The sequence below is a fragment of the Lissotriton helveticus genome, chromosome 2_1 (assembly GCF_964261635.1).
Source record: "Lissotriton helveticus chromosome 2_1, aLisHel1.1, whole genome shotgun sequence".
Classification (NCBI taxonomy): Eukaryota; Metazoa; Chordata; class Amphibia; order Caudata; family Salamandridae; genus Lissotriton; species Lissotriton helveticus.
The window spans coordinates 431,645,780-431,659,080 of NC_136059.1; positions in this window are offsets into that span (position 1 = coordinate 431,645,780).

Below are 13,301 nucleotides of genomic sequence, written 5' to 3' on the forward strand. Positions count from 1 at the left end.
CACATTCTTTTGTTTAAGCCCTATGGAGGTGGCAGTCCCCGGGTCTGCGGGCGGCCCCCGCGAGCCCCCGCAAAGTATTTGCTTTGTGGCCCCAGGACCTGGCCCACCCGGGGGCTTTGAAAAAATGAAGCGCGGAAACTCCCACTTTTTTTTTTTTACTTTTACGGCAAGAGTCAAGCAATCACAGCATCTTCGAATATTTTTTATTAAAAAACAAAAATTATGTTGTGGAGTGTTGGCAGCCAATCAGAGTGTAGTTTGTGCCCAGGAGGCTGCGCGAAACCTCCTCGGTGCTCCTATATCCAAAAAAAAAAAATTCTAATTTCTCAGCAACTACTGAGCGGATGTACACCATATGACAAAAAGGGCTCTTTCCGAAGCAGGAGCTACCTTGTTGTCAAATTTGGAGTACTTCCATTCAGCAGTTCGGGCTGTAGCTTGGTCTAAAGTTTCCTACGGAGGACATATATCAAATCCTTTCTTTTTCTAATTTCTCAGGAACTACTGAACGGATTTAAACCATTCAAGTGAAATGAGCGCCGCAAGCAACGGCGCAAGCGGAGGAGGCAGCAGGAGAGGAAAAAGAGGGAGGGGGAAACTTCTCCCGGAGCAATAGAACCAGACTACTAATAATACTGTGATCAACTTGACCAATTTAGACTTTGATGCTGCAGAAACTCAACTTTTGGCCTTGGGACTTTCATTTTGCCCTAAATCTGGATTTAAATATGTGCAATCTTGAACTGACGGTTTTAAGTTTGTACGAAAATTGAAACTACTAAAATTCCATAAGCTAAACAAAGCAAGTAGTATGGCCACTATGATGGTGGCAGAGAATCAACCGAGTGTACAGCTACAAGTATCAGATGTGCCCGTGTTGAAAAATGTATATTCATTGGCGGGGCACACAGAAGATAATACTGTCAGTACCCAGGAAGAACTTCGCGAGATGGGGATTGCGAGTGCTAGTTCAGCAACAAGCCCATTTTGTCCACCATCAACATTCATCCCAGTTATGTAGAGGGATGCCATGGACATTTTTGTGACTGTGTCATTGATGACTTAAAAGAATTGAATAGAAATGTTATCAGTAAGAACAAACACAGAAGTTACAGCGAACAACAGTACTCCAAACTGATGAGAAAGATGAATGATCACAACAACGTAATTGTGAATAATGCTAACAAAGGGGGTAACATTGTGCTTTGATTATAGCTGATTTTTTAATATATTCATAATTGAACTATAGAAGTTCATGTGTGCTCCGAAACATTGTTTATACACAAACAAACTAGTCCTGTGCCAGGTCGACCCATAATCTCTGCACAGCGTGAATGATTAGAATCCATGTCCAAATATGTAGACTTTTTTCTCAGGGGTTTTGTGGAAAACCTTCCTTCGTATATTAAAGATACTGACCATTTCTTGAGCAAACCTAGAGAGGTCACATGGGGCAATGAGTATTGTTTTATTGTAATTGATATATGCTCCTTATATACCAGCATTAAACATGACGACGGCTTAAAAGCTGTACCACAGTTTCTTTCCAACAGAGATGTGAGATTTAACCAACACAACAAAATGTTTTTAAAAATGATACAAATTTGTTTGAGTAATAACTATTTCTTATTTAACAAAGAGGTGCACCAGCAACTACGGGCATGCCAATCTGGGCATGCTTCTCCCCCAGCTATGCATCTTTACATGTAGACTGGTGGGGGGAGCATGTCTTATGCCACGCCCATGGTAAAATGTTTATGAACAATATTGTTAAGTGGTGGCTCTTTATCGACAATGTTTGTGTAGTATGGCAGGGATCTGTCGAATCTGCACAGAGTTTTGTCGATGCTATTAACAACAATAATTTAAATCTGGATTTTACAGCTACTGTCAGTAGAGAAAAATTCGAGTTCCTAGGTGTTGAGGTGTATGTTAAGGATAATACCATACACACCAAACTGCACAGAAGGCAACTGCCGGGAATTCAACCCTACAAGTCGGCAGCACCCATCCCAGACACCTTGTTAAGAGCATGCCCTACGGGGAGTTTTAAGGATAAAAAAGATTTGCAGTAATGAGACTGATCTAACTAGTTGTTTAAATGAGTCTTCACAGAGATTCTTAGCACAAGGTTACAGCATGGAAGATTTACAAATAACTTTATCCAAAGTACACACCAAACAAAGTGAAGTGATAGTTACCAATGATGAAGGATGTATTTCATTTAATACACGCAGGGACTCCAGGATTGAGAAGTCACCAGTCAGACTCATAACTACTTATAGTTGTCATGAAAAAATGGTCCGACGTGTTATTACTAAGAACTGGCCCATTTTAAAGTCTGACATTACAATTGCACCAGAGCTAAAAGACCTACGAGCCATCACTTTTAGAAGGGCGCCCTCTAGGAGGGATGCCCTAGTTAAATCCAGTCCAGAGATACAGAACAAGGGAAACTGGCTGTCTAACAGAGCAGGGTTCTACAAATGTAGCTCCTGTAGGGCGTGTAAATTTGGTATCAATAAACTAGAATTCTTGGATGCCTTTTCCTCAATTCCATGCATAATTAAAGGACCGTTCACATGCAAGTCTGACTATGCTGTCTATGTTTTAGAGTGCACATGTCACTTAAAGTATATAGGCAGCACTAACCTCCAGGTTTGTAATCGGTTTTTACAGCACTTACGTGCTATTGTCAATTTACTCCAGTTATCCGGTGGCGCGGCATTTTAAATTAGTACATCAAAATAACATCAAAGATCTTAGTTATTTTGTAATAGATGGCGTTCCAAAATCCATTAGAGGTGGCAACAGGGAGAAGAAATTGCAACAACTGGAAAGCCAATATATTTTACAACTTGATACAAAAATGCCGAACGGTTTGAACACTGGTGAAGATTTGTACAACTTCTTATGAATTATGAATCTCTGTTTATGCTGCTAATATTTTAAATCATGATAATAGTTTTATGGACCAATGTTTTAGTTTCATGTAGATAGTTTTCATTGGGATTTTTCAGCTGTACTTTTAATGGATTTTAACTGGTTTTACTAGTTTTCTGGTTTTACTGGTTTTTATCCAGTGTCTGTGGAGTGGGAGGTTCCGATGATTGCTGTTTGCACATGATTTTAACATTTGGTCTTATTATTATTATCATTTTTTACCTACTGTATGGTTCCGATATATTTGCCAATTTCTTGTTTCAATAGAATTTTACTTTGAATACGTCTTTAAGTCGCAGGTGCACATAGTTAAGATCGATTGATAGTGTTTAATTTATTTACAGTCTCAGATCCAATATTGTGATGACACTTTATGAGGAGATGCTTTCAGGCTTTGCACAAATCTGCACTTAGCACTTTATATTGTAAGGATTATTGGAAATATTGGCGTCCTTACCACTTCCTTTACTATTGTAAGCATTTTTTCCGAAAATTGGCAACCTACTCATGTATTTAATGATAGAGTTGCATTTATGTTATTTGGTTGTTATGCACATTTTTTAAAGCAATTTTCTGTAACACATTTATAAGCACTTTGCTCGAGCAACAGATTTCATATTATAAGATGATGTTTTTTTAAATGCGGGTCCAACATTATGGATATACATATATTAGGGCACTTGCCCAGTATTTCTAATGTGTATTCAGACATAAATTCGCATTTTGGTTACATGATATAACCGGGTTTTGACAAACAAGGATTAAATTAGGAACAATTATGTAACATGTTGTTTGTTTTAATTGGTTTTTGACCTCACATCATCAAATTGTGACAAGAGTCTGTTTTCTAACTCCATGACATTATTGAGAGGAGCATATGTTACCCGCAATAGTATTTAATTACATGAGTGGTCGGGGCATGTCATGTGATCAAGACCGGGGTTCCCGGTCAAAAAGCGTCATGCTGTTGATGGAGAAATAAAGCACCGAAGATAAACATACCTGCTGTTTGGTGGTCCGTTCATGGTTATGTTATTCTGGAAATAGAAAGCCTAGTTATCAGGACTGTGTTCGTGATATATATATATATATATATATATATATATATATATATATATATATATATATATATATATATATATATATATATATTCAGCTCCAAATCCTATTCTACTGAAGTACAAAGGAAAACCACACTCCCGGGCCAACTCAAAAAGCAATATCTTTATTTTCTCAGCAACAGACGCGTTTCGGCAGTTTGCCTTCGTCAATATATATATGAAAGTAACTCGCCACCAAGAACAAGGCTCCTGCCTTAGTGAGAATGATGAAAAGCAGTCGCGAATTCTGTGCTTCACTCAGAGTGCTTTATTTTTCAGCCAGCCAGCCGCAATAAAGCGTTTCGCTTCCACCGAAGCTTGATCACATGGCCTATCATAAGTATAACTTTATATATATATATGCATATATATATATATATATATATATATATATATATATATATATATATATATATATATATATATATATATGACCTACTGGTGGTCACCAGTAGATAGAGAGTTATAGTTAGAAACTAGTTTTCCATAGGAAGAGTACGTCCTCCTCCAACCAGTAGTGCACCAGGAGGTGTGTTTGTAGAGTGGTTGAGAAAGGGGGTAGGGCCTCAGACATGGTCGCTGCAATTCCACTGTGGGGGACTTACTTGTGGCAATAATAGAGGTTCTTGGCCCCAACGATCCTCAGCAGCCAAGGGGACTTCATCCCAAACCAGTAGTGCACCAGGAGCCCTCTTTGCAAAGTGGTTGAGAAAGGGGGCAGGCCTCTGACAAAGACTCAGCAATCTCACTGTGGGTTACTTACTTGTGGCCACAATAGAGTTTTTTGGCTCAAATGACCCTCAGCAGCCAAGGAGAGTTCATCCTCCAACTAGTAGTGTGCGAGGAGGTGCGTTTTAAGAGTGGTTGAGAAAGAGTGCAGGGCCTCCAACACAGTAGTCCCTCTGTGGGGGACTTACATGTGGCAATAATAGGGGTTCTTGGACTCCAAAGACCTTCAGCAGCCAAGGAGACTTCATCCTCAACCAGTAGTATACCAAGAAGTCCCTGAAGAAAGGGGGTAGGCATCTGGTGAGGTCTCATCCCACTGTGGGGCACGTACTGTAGGTAATAATAGGGGTTTCTGGGCCCCCAATGACCCTCAGCAGCCAAGGGGACTTCAGCCTCTCACAGAACTCTGCAGAATTTGGTGGAGTTTTTCTGTAACTCTGCCAAATTCACTCTGCAAGCTCTGCCCAGACCTACTGAAAACTCATGCACCTACTCTCGTGGAGAAGTGTGGCTCACTGGTTAGAGGAGGCAGACCTGGAAGCAAAGGTCAGCCCGGGACCAGGGTTCAATTCCCGGCTCGGCGGGGTCTTGAGTCCTAAAATGTCCATGGGCTCGACAATTCTCGCTCTGGTGCCTACTCGATTCATGGGTTCACACTCTGCGACTCTGGGCAATAGCTTGCTTAATCTCCACAACGGCCCCTCGCGGCGGGATGCCTGGCTTTCACCTTGCGGATACCCTGCCGGGGTTATCTCACAGGGGAATTCCAGGACGGGTTCCCTAAGCAAGCGCTTAGAAACTGCTTGGTGATTTGCGCTATATAAATTCCTGTACATTTACATTTACTCACAGAGCAACTCAGACACTTTCACAGCCACTCACAGACCTATTTATTCATGCACTCACTCACAGATGAACTCAGACATGTACACCCACTCAAATACACAGCCAGGCACTAATGCACCCACCTACAGAATCACTCACACTCTCTCTTACCCACTCACAGATCTACTCAGGGACTCATGCACCAACTGACTGACTCTCTCAGAGACACACACATCCACTCAGACCCACACACACACTCATATACCCACTTACAGCCCCACTCTATCTCTTTACCTCCCACTTACAAACCTGCTCAGAGACTCATACACCCACTGAGGCACTCACACACTCAGGGGCTGATTACAAGTCTGGCAATCCATGGACTGCCAGACTTGCAAGTACGTGGCGGTCTCTCCATCACCCTATTATGACATTGGCAGTAGGGCTGCCCCAGCCATCAGGGAACTGCTGTTCCCTGGTGGTGTTGCAGCAGTCAGGAGGCATCCATATGCTTGGTGGGACAATGAAAAATCTTTTTTAAAAGTGCTGGCTCCCTTGCTTCTTTTCTAAAAGCCCCCAGTGCGCATGGGGGAATTAAAGAAGGGGGGGTTGCATGGGTTCCCCATCTTGGAGCTTACAAATGCCCAGGGGATTATCTGAAAATAAAGGAGGGAGTCTCTCAGACTCCCGGCCCCCGGGGGCCACCACCTCCCAAGAGCCACATAGCAAAAATAAATTGGGGGGCCACGCTCACTCCACTGCCCCAAGACCACCACCTCCCGAGCCTAAATGAGATGCAATGGGGGATTACGTGGACCTCCCTGGGCCCCAGGGACATAATCCCAGTAGGCCCTACTACATGAAAGGAGGGGGGTTGTATGGACCCCCTCCTGGAGCCATAGATGCCCCTGGGGACTGAAAACCACCAGGTCCAACTCCTGCTTTGTCCTGGGTGTCCACCCCCAGGATATAGCTGCTTGCTGTGGCTTGGCAGAAGCTTTAACTGCTCCCATCTAGCCACAGCAAATACTCTGCTTCCAGCAAGCGAGAGCGGAGAAATCCTCTTGCTCCCTGGAAGTGTTTGTCTGTTTCTCCCACTGTCAAGCGAGCAGGGAAACAGACAAATTGCTTTCAGACATAGGGAGCTGCATGATTAGTGGCTTCTTGTGTCTGGAACCAATGCCGGCTCCCTCAGTAGGCGGGGGCCAGCAGGGAACGAGGAGGCCTTCAGGCTCCCCCGCACTCCCAGTGCAGACTGGCCACCCTAGGAGTATCCAGGAGACCATTGGCAAGCCACGGGGACGGGATCCTTGGGGCTGAAATCAGCCCGGGGAGAGGGCCATGCAGCCCTGTCCATTTCTAAATGGCCGGTCCCCTGGGTTTGGGTCACCAGGGCTGAAATCGGCCTGGGGAGGGCGGTTCCTCAGCTCCCTCTCCTAATGCAGAAATAATTTTTAAAATAAAGGATGTAGTCCAAAGGCAGAATTCAGGCCGGGGAAGGGGCAGTACTGTCACAAATAGGCTTGGCCCTGGGGGGTACAGTCCCTGGGTCAAAATCAGCCCAGAGAGAGAGGGCCACGCAGGCCTACTCCCCATTAAAATAAAAAATTTAAAGAGGCAGGCCCCAGGGGAAACTCACCGTGGGCTTCACCCCCTTTCTCAACCACTCTGCAAAGGGGCTTTCTGGTGCACAACTTGGCGGATGAAGTCGACTTGGCTGGTGAGGGGCCTCAAGGACCAACAACCCCTCCTGTTATCCCCAGTAAGTCCCACACAGCGGGATTGCTGAGAGGTGGTCCAAGACTCCACCCCCTTTCTCCACCATTATTTAAACATGCCTCCTGGTGCACTACTGTTTGGGGGTTGAAGTCCCCTTAAATGCCTTGGGTGTCAACAACCCCGTCTGATACCTCCTGTCTGCCCTACACAGTGGGTTTACTGCGAGCTCATGGTAGGCCTGTCCCCTTTATTTACCACTCTGCAAACGCACCTCCTGGCACACTACTGGTTGGAGGATGAAGTCTTCGTGGCTCCTCAGGGTCCTTGAAGTCCAACCATCCCTCCTGTTACCTCCAGTAAGTCCCACACAGTGAAATTGCTGAGAGGTCTTCTATGGCCTGTCCCCTTTCTCCACCACTTTGCCGAGGCTCCTACTGGCTCACTTCTGGTTGGGGGATGAAGTCTGCTTCTTTTCTGAGGGTCCTTGGGTGCCAACAACCCCAGGTGTTACCTCCAGTAAGCCCCACACAGCGGGATTGCTAAGAGATCATCAGATGCCCCGCCCCTTTCTCCACCATTCTGCAAACATGCCTCCTCTGTCACTACTTGTTGGGGGATGAAGACCTTTTGGATTCTGAAAGTGCTTGGGGGACAAGCAGCCCTCCTGTTACCAGCAGTAAGTCCCACACAGCGGAATCGCTGAGAACTGACCGGAGGCCCCTGCCCCTTCCTACACCACTCTACAAACACAGAAATTCACTTCAAAAACAACAAAGGTTACAGGGACTTTTAATTAGAAATTATAATTTTAAAAAACTTAGAATTTCACCTGGTAAACGAAAGCGTACAGGCACGTTATAGTTAGGAAATAGCTTATTTTTTTAAAAGTAGAAATTCACTGAAAAAGCACAGGTTACAAGGGCGATATAGTTAGGAAATAGAATTATAAAAACCAAAGAAATTAACTGTATAAACCAAAGATTCAGGGACGTTATAATTAGGCTCAGATTTCACTCATACAAAGCCATTGAAATTCATCAGTTATAGTTACCTGAGCTAACTATATTTACACCCCTATAACGCACTGCTTATGACCTCAAATATTACATCAATCATGACATGGTCAGTGACATCACTGATGACATCTCAAAAGACATCAATGATGACATCACTGTGCCCTCACATTCACCCATACACACAGTTGTGCACCTGTTCTCCCATGCGCTCACTCTGACACCCACTTGCATAGACATTGCGTCTCCAATTCAGGACTTGACATCCACTCACTTAATTATGCATTCACTTAAACAACTACTTAGTAACCCATACAGCAACTCATACACTCACACACTCATACCATCACCCATACAGCTACTCACACAGCCGAGTCACCTATACAGCCACCTACACACCCGCTCACTTGTAAATACAGCCACCTACACACCCATACAGCTACTCACATACCCACTAACACATCCATACTGACACTCACACACCCACTCACACACCCAAACAGCCACTCAGAGAGCAACTCACACCCCTATACAGCCACTCAGACAGCCACTCACAGACAGATTCAGATAGTCTCACAGCCACTCAGATGATATATATTAGATATAGTATCACTTTTACACTAACTGGTTGATGTCATCAGTGATGTGACTGACCATGTCATGAGTGATGTAGTATGTGAGGTCATAATACGTGCATTGTGGGGGTGTAAGGTATAGTAGTGCATGTAACTCTAATTGCTGAATTTCACTGGTTTTGTATGGGTGGCATGTGAGCCTAACTATAATGCCCCCGTAACCTTTGAATTTTTCAGTGAATTTCCAATTTTTTTTTATAATTCCTAACTATGCACACATACAATGTGGAAAAGGTTAGCCTGAGTCTAATATTATGTACTGGAAGGCTATCCTTCCAGTACCACACCTATGCTAGACTCACACAGGCACCCTTGCACTATGGCAGTGATTCTCAATCTGTGCGCCGCGGCACCCCAGTACGCCGTACAAACTACCCACTGGCGCCGAGCACCAAACACACAGTTAGGGAACCAAATTCATTTTTTAATCCCGGCATATCAATAGTTCACGACTGTATGTGGTATGAAGGTGTGGAAATGCCATTAAATACAAAAATAGATTTTAAAAAATGCCAATTTATTTGTTGAGAATTTGCACGACCGACAGTAGCAATGCACGCCTGCACACAAACAGAGAAATATTTCCAAGGGGGGCAGTAACTACAGCAGCCACGGGGGGGGCGGTCAGAGCCACTCCTAGTTTTTGTAAATAAAGCTCCAGGGCAACTGCTTCACAGAGACCTGGGCTGAACCTGGCAAGCCGAGGTAAAAGAGAAGGCGGAGACAGAGGAGAAAGAAGCCTGGGTGGAGAGAGGAGCTGATAGGAGGGGCTTTAAAGGGCTTTACAAGGGGAGCAGGGAGGAGGTGCAGATACCTCCAGTGGAAGCCTTTACTGAAGCGTTGATTATATGTTGGGAGCACAGTGATGGCAGCAATGGTAGAGCTGGAGACTGAATAGTGTATCTGGCGAATAGAACCTGCCTTTAAAGAAGCTTTCAGTGTACAGTAGAGCACTCTTGACCTGTGGTTTATAAGGTAAGAATTCTATGAAGCTTCGAGATTAAATAGCATAAGCACAAACCATTAAGGACAATACAAACTGGATTAACACACTGACAAATGTACTTCGTGTGCACAGATTGGAAGGGTACAGACTGGTAAGTCCCTCCCCCCACCACAGAACTAGTTGGGCACACAAAGATCTTGGTTGCAGGCACCTTAACCTCATGTTATTTTAAATTGCCGCCCATTTGCACCATTTAAACATGCAAGGACATATTTCCTACTACATTTGTTATTGTTGCCAATTGCTTTGCAGCAGTTACATATAGATCACACAAATGCCCACTATTTAACAAAAGTACTGTGTGATAAAGGTGATAACGAGTCAGCAGCCAGGTGAGGTTGTAACACGGGCTTTATTGGTGCCAACAATAACTTCAGTCAGAACTGACACACAACCCCAGCCACAGGTGACAGGCTGGCTCACGACGTCTCCCAGCCCCTGCTCCGTAGGCGCTCACCCTCGAACGCTCGCGGCGGTGGCATTCTATTGCGTCACCGTGGAGTGTACCAGGGCGAGGGACGGGGTAGGGGGTGACAGGAGGTCAGGGTGGGAGATACCACATATCCCCCTTCCCTACACAACAACAATATAACAGTAAAACATCATGTTGGAGTCAGACAATTTTCTTCAACCTAGGTCACATATTGTTCCAGATGTCTGGGCAGTCTGACCACCCTTCGGCTAGTACGTGTGGCTGGATGAGTTAATTCGACACGCTCCCTAGAGGGCTGTTCACCTTGTACAGGGGGCTTTTCTCTCCTTACTTCCCCCTCTACAGAAACTTCCTTCGGGGGTGGTACCTCACTACTCTTCCCAAGTTCCAAATTTTCCCTTCCTGGGTCTTCACTGCATTCCTGAACACTTTTACAACCTTGGTGGGTCTGCTGAACCCCGACAAACTCGCCCTCCCTGTAGGTGCTCTGATTTTTATGTCGTCGCCCACCCTGAAACCCACTTCTCGGGTGGAGTGTAGCCTATCGAATCTTTCTTTCCTCTCTAGCATGGCTTTCTCCTGTCTATCAAGTGCTGTAGCCTCTCTAGAGTGATTAGTCCAACCCTTCTGCCAACCCATCCACCCTGGTGAAAGTTTGGTGTTAGGTCTTCTCGCTTTGAGTAGTTCAAACGGGGTTACACCCGTCGTTTGGTGTGGAGTTAGGCGATAAGCCTCCAGACGTTTCATAATTTCCCCTTTCCAGTTCAAGCCACTAGTCTTGGCTAGTTGGATGCTATCCTTCAGTGTCTTATTGAAACGTTCTACCATTCCGTTGGTTTCGGGGTGGTAAAGTGCACATCGCTTGTGTGCTATCCCATGATTTTCGAGGAACTCCTTCATCTCCTTCGAGCACAGCTGTACTCCATTGTCTGTCAGTATACTGCTTGGTGATCCCTCTCTGAGGAACAGTTCACTCAAGAACTCGACGACAGCTTTTGTGGTGATTTCTGGCACAATCTTCACCTCTGGCCATCTTGAATACAAGTCCATCAGGACTAAGATGTATGGTGGGCTTGTTTCTCCTGTTAACAGGCCTATTATATCTAGCGCCACCTCATCCCATGGTCCTGAGGGAGGTGGCCGGCAGACCATCGGCGGTGTATGTTGTTTCAAGACCTTGTCACTGACTGTGCACGGGATACAGTCCCTCACTTTCCTTTCAATGTCAAGGTCCATGCACGGCCACCAGTAATCCTCACGCATTCTCTGCTTAGTCTTGGTGATGCCTAAATGTCCATCGTGGGCCAAATCCACCAGTCGTTCTCTCATCGCTCTGGGTGGGATCAACCTTGAACCCCTGAACAGACATCCGTCCTTCTCAGAGATCTCTTCCCTGACCATCCAGTAGGGGCGTAGTGCTTCGCTTTGCTTGTCTTCAGGTCTCCACCTTTCTCTTGCTCTTTCACACACTCTTTTCAATAGATCATCTGCCTCCAAAGCCTCCTTCCACACTTCCTCAATTATGGCCCCTTGGGTGATCACGCATACATTTTCTGTTTGGAAGTCTTCATTTTCTTCATTCTTGAAGTCTTCGGGTTCGTCTTCTGCCTCCTCATTTACCAGCCGCGAAAGGCAGTCTGCAGCAAGGTTCTTCGTTCCGGGTACGTATTCAACGCAGAACGTGTATTCTTGCAGACTTACAACCCAACGCCTGATGCGGCTCGATATCACGTCGAGTCCCTTCTTTGTAAACACTTCTACTAGGGGCTTGTGGTCGGTACGCAGGGTATACTTGGTACCCCAGATGAAGTCTCTGAACTTGCTCATGGCCCAGTGTGCCGCTAATGCTTCCTTCTCGATCACTGAGTAGTTGGTTTCCGACTTCCGTAGTGACCTGGATGCAAAGGCTATGGTTTCTTCTCCCTCCGCACCCACTTGAGAGAGGACCGCCCCAAGTCCCTTCGAGCTCGCATCTGTGGTTACCACGGTCTTCTTGTTGGGGACAAAGGCTTTCAGGCGGGGGGCTTCTGCCAGTGCTTTCTTCACCTCCTCAAACTCCTTCTTCGTCCCAACTGAACACTACGTCTTTCTTGAGCAGGCGTCGAATGGTAAAGGTTCTGCCAGAGAAGTTCCTTACGAATTTACTGTAGAATTCTAACATTCCCAGGAAAGACTTTATCTCCTCTTTACTCCTTGGCGGCATTAAGTTCGCTATGGTGTTCTGTAGCTCAGCTTTGGGGGCAGATGCCATCCCGGGTCACCCTGTGTCCCAGGATGTCCAGCTCGTTGCACCCGATCCTGCACTTTTCTTTTTTTACTGTGAGGCCTTGGTCCTTAAATCTCGCCAACACTTGCCTCAGTCTTCCATCATGTTGTGCGTTGTCTCTGCCAAACACCAGTACGTCGTCCTGGTAGCATAAGACTCCGGGAATACCCCTAAGTATGCTCCCCATGATTCTCTGGAACATCGCTGCAGCGGAGACCAGCCCAAACGGCATTCTCTTGAATTTGAAGGCACCCATGGGCGTCACAAAGGAAGTTAGGTCCTGTGAGTCTTCATGGAGCCTAATCTGGAAGTAGGCTGAAGTTAGATCCAACGTTGAAAATACTCTTGCACCTTCCAGCATGCTCATCATCTGCATGATGTTGGGCAGGGGAAATTTATCCAAAACCACTTCCTTATTCAACGCCCTGAGGTCGATGCATAGGCGGACAGATCCATCTTTTTTTCTTGCTGCGACAATCGGCGCGAGCCACTCCGTTGCCTCCACCGGCTCGATGACCCCCAGGCTGCACAGCTTCTCCAGTTCATCTTTTACCGCTCCTTGAATAGCCAGTGGTAGGTTCCTCACCTTGGCTACTACAGGCACTGCTTTTTCCTTCAGCTTTATCCTGTGT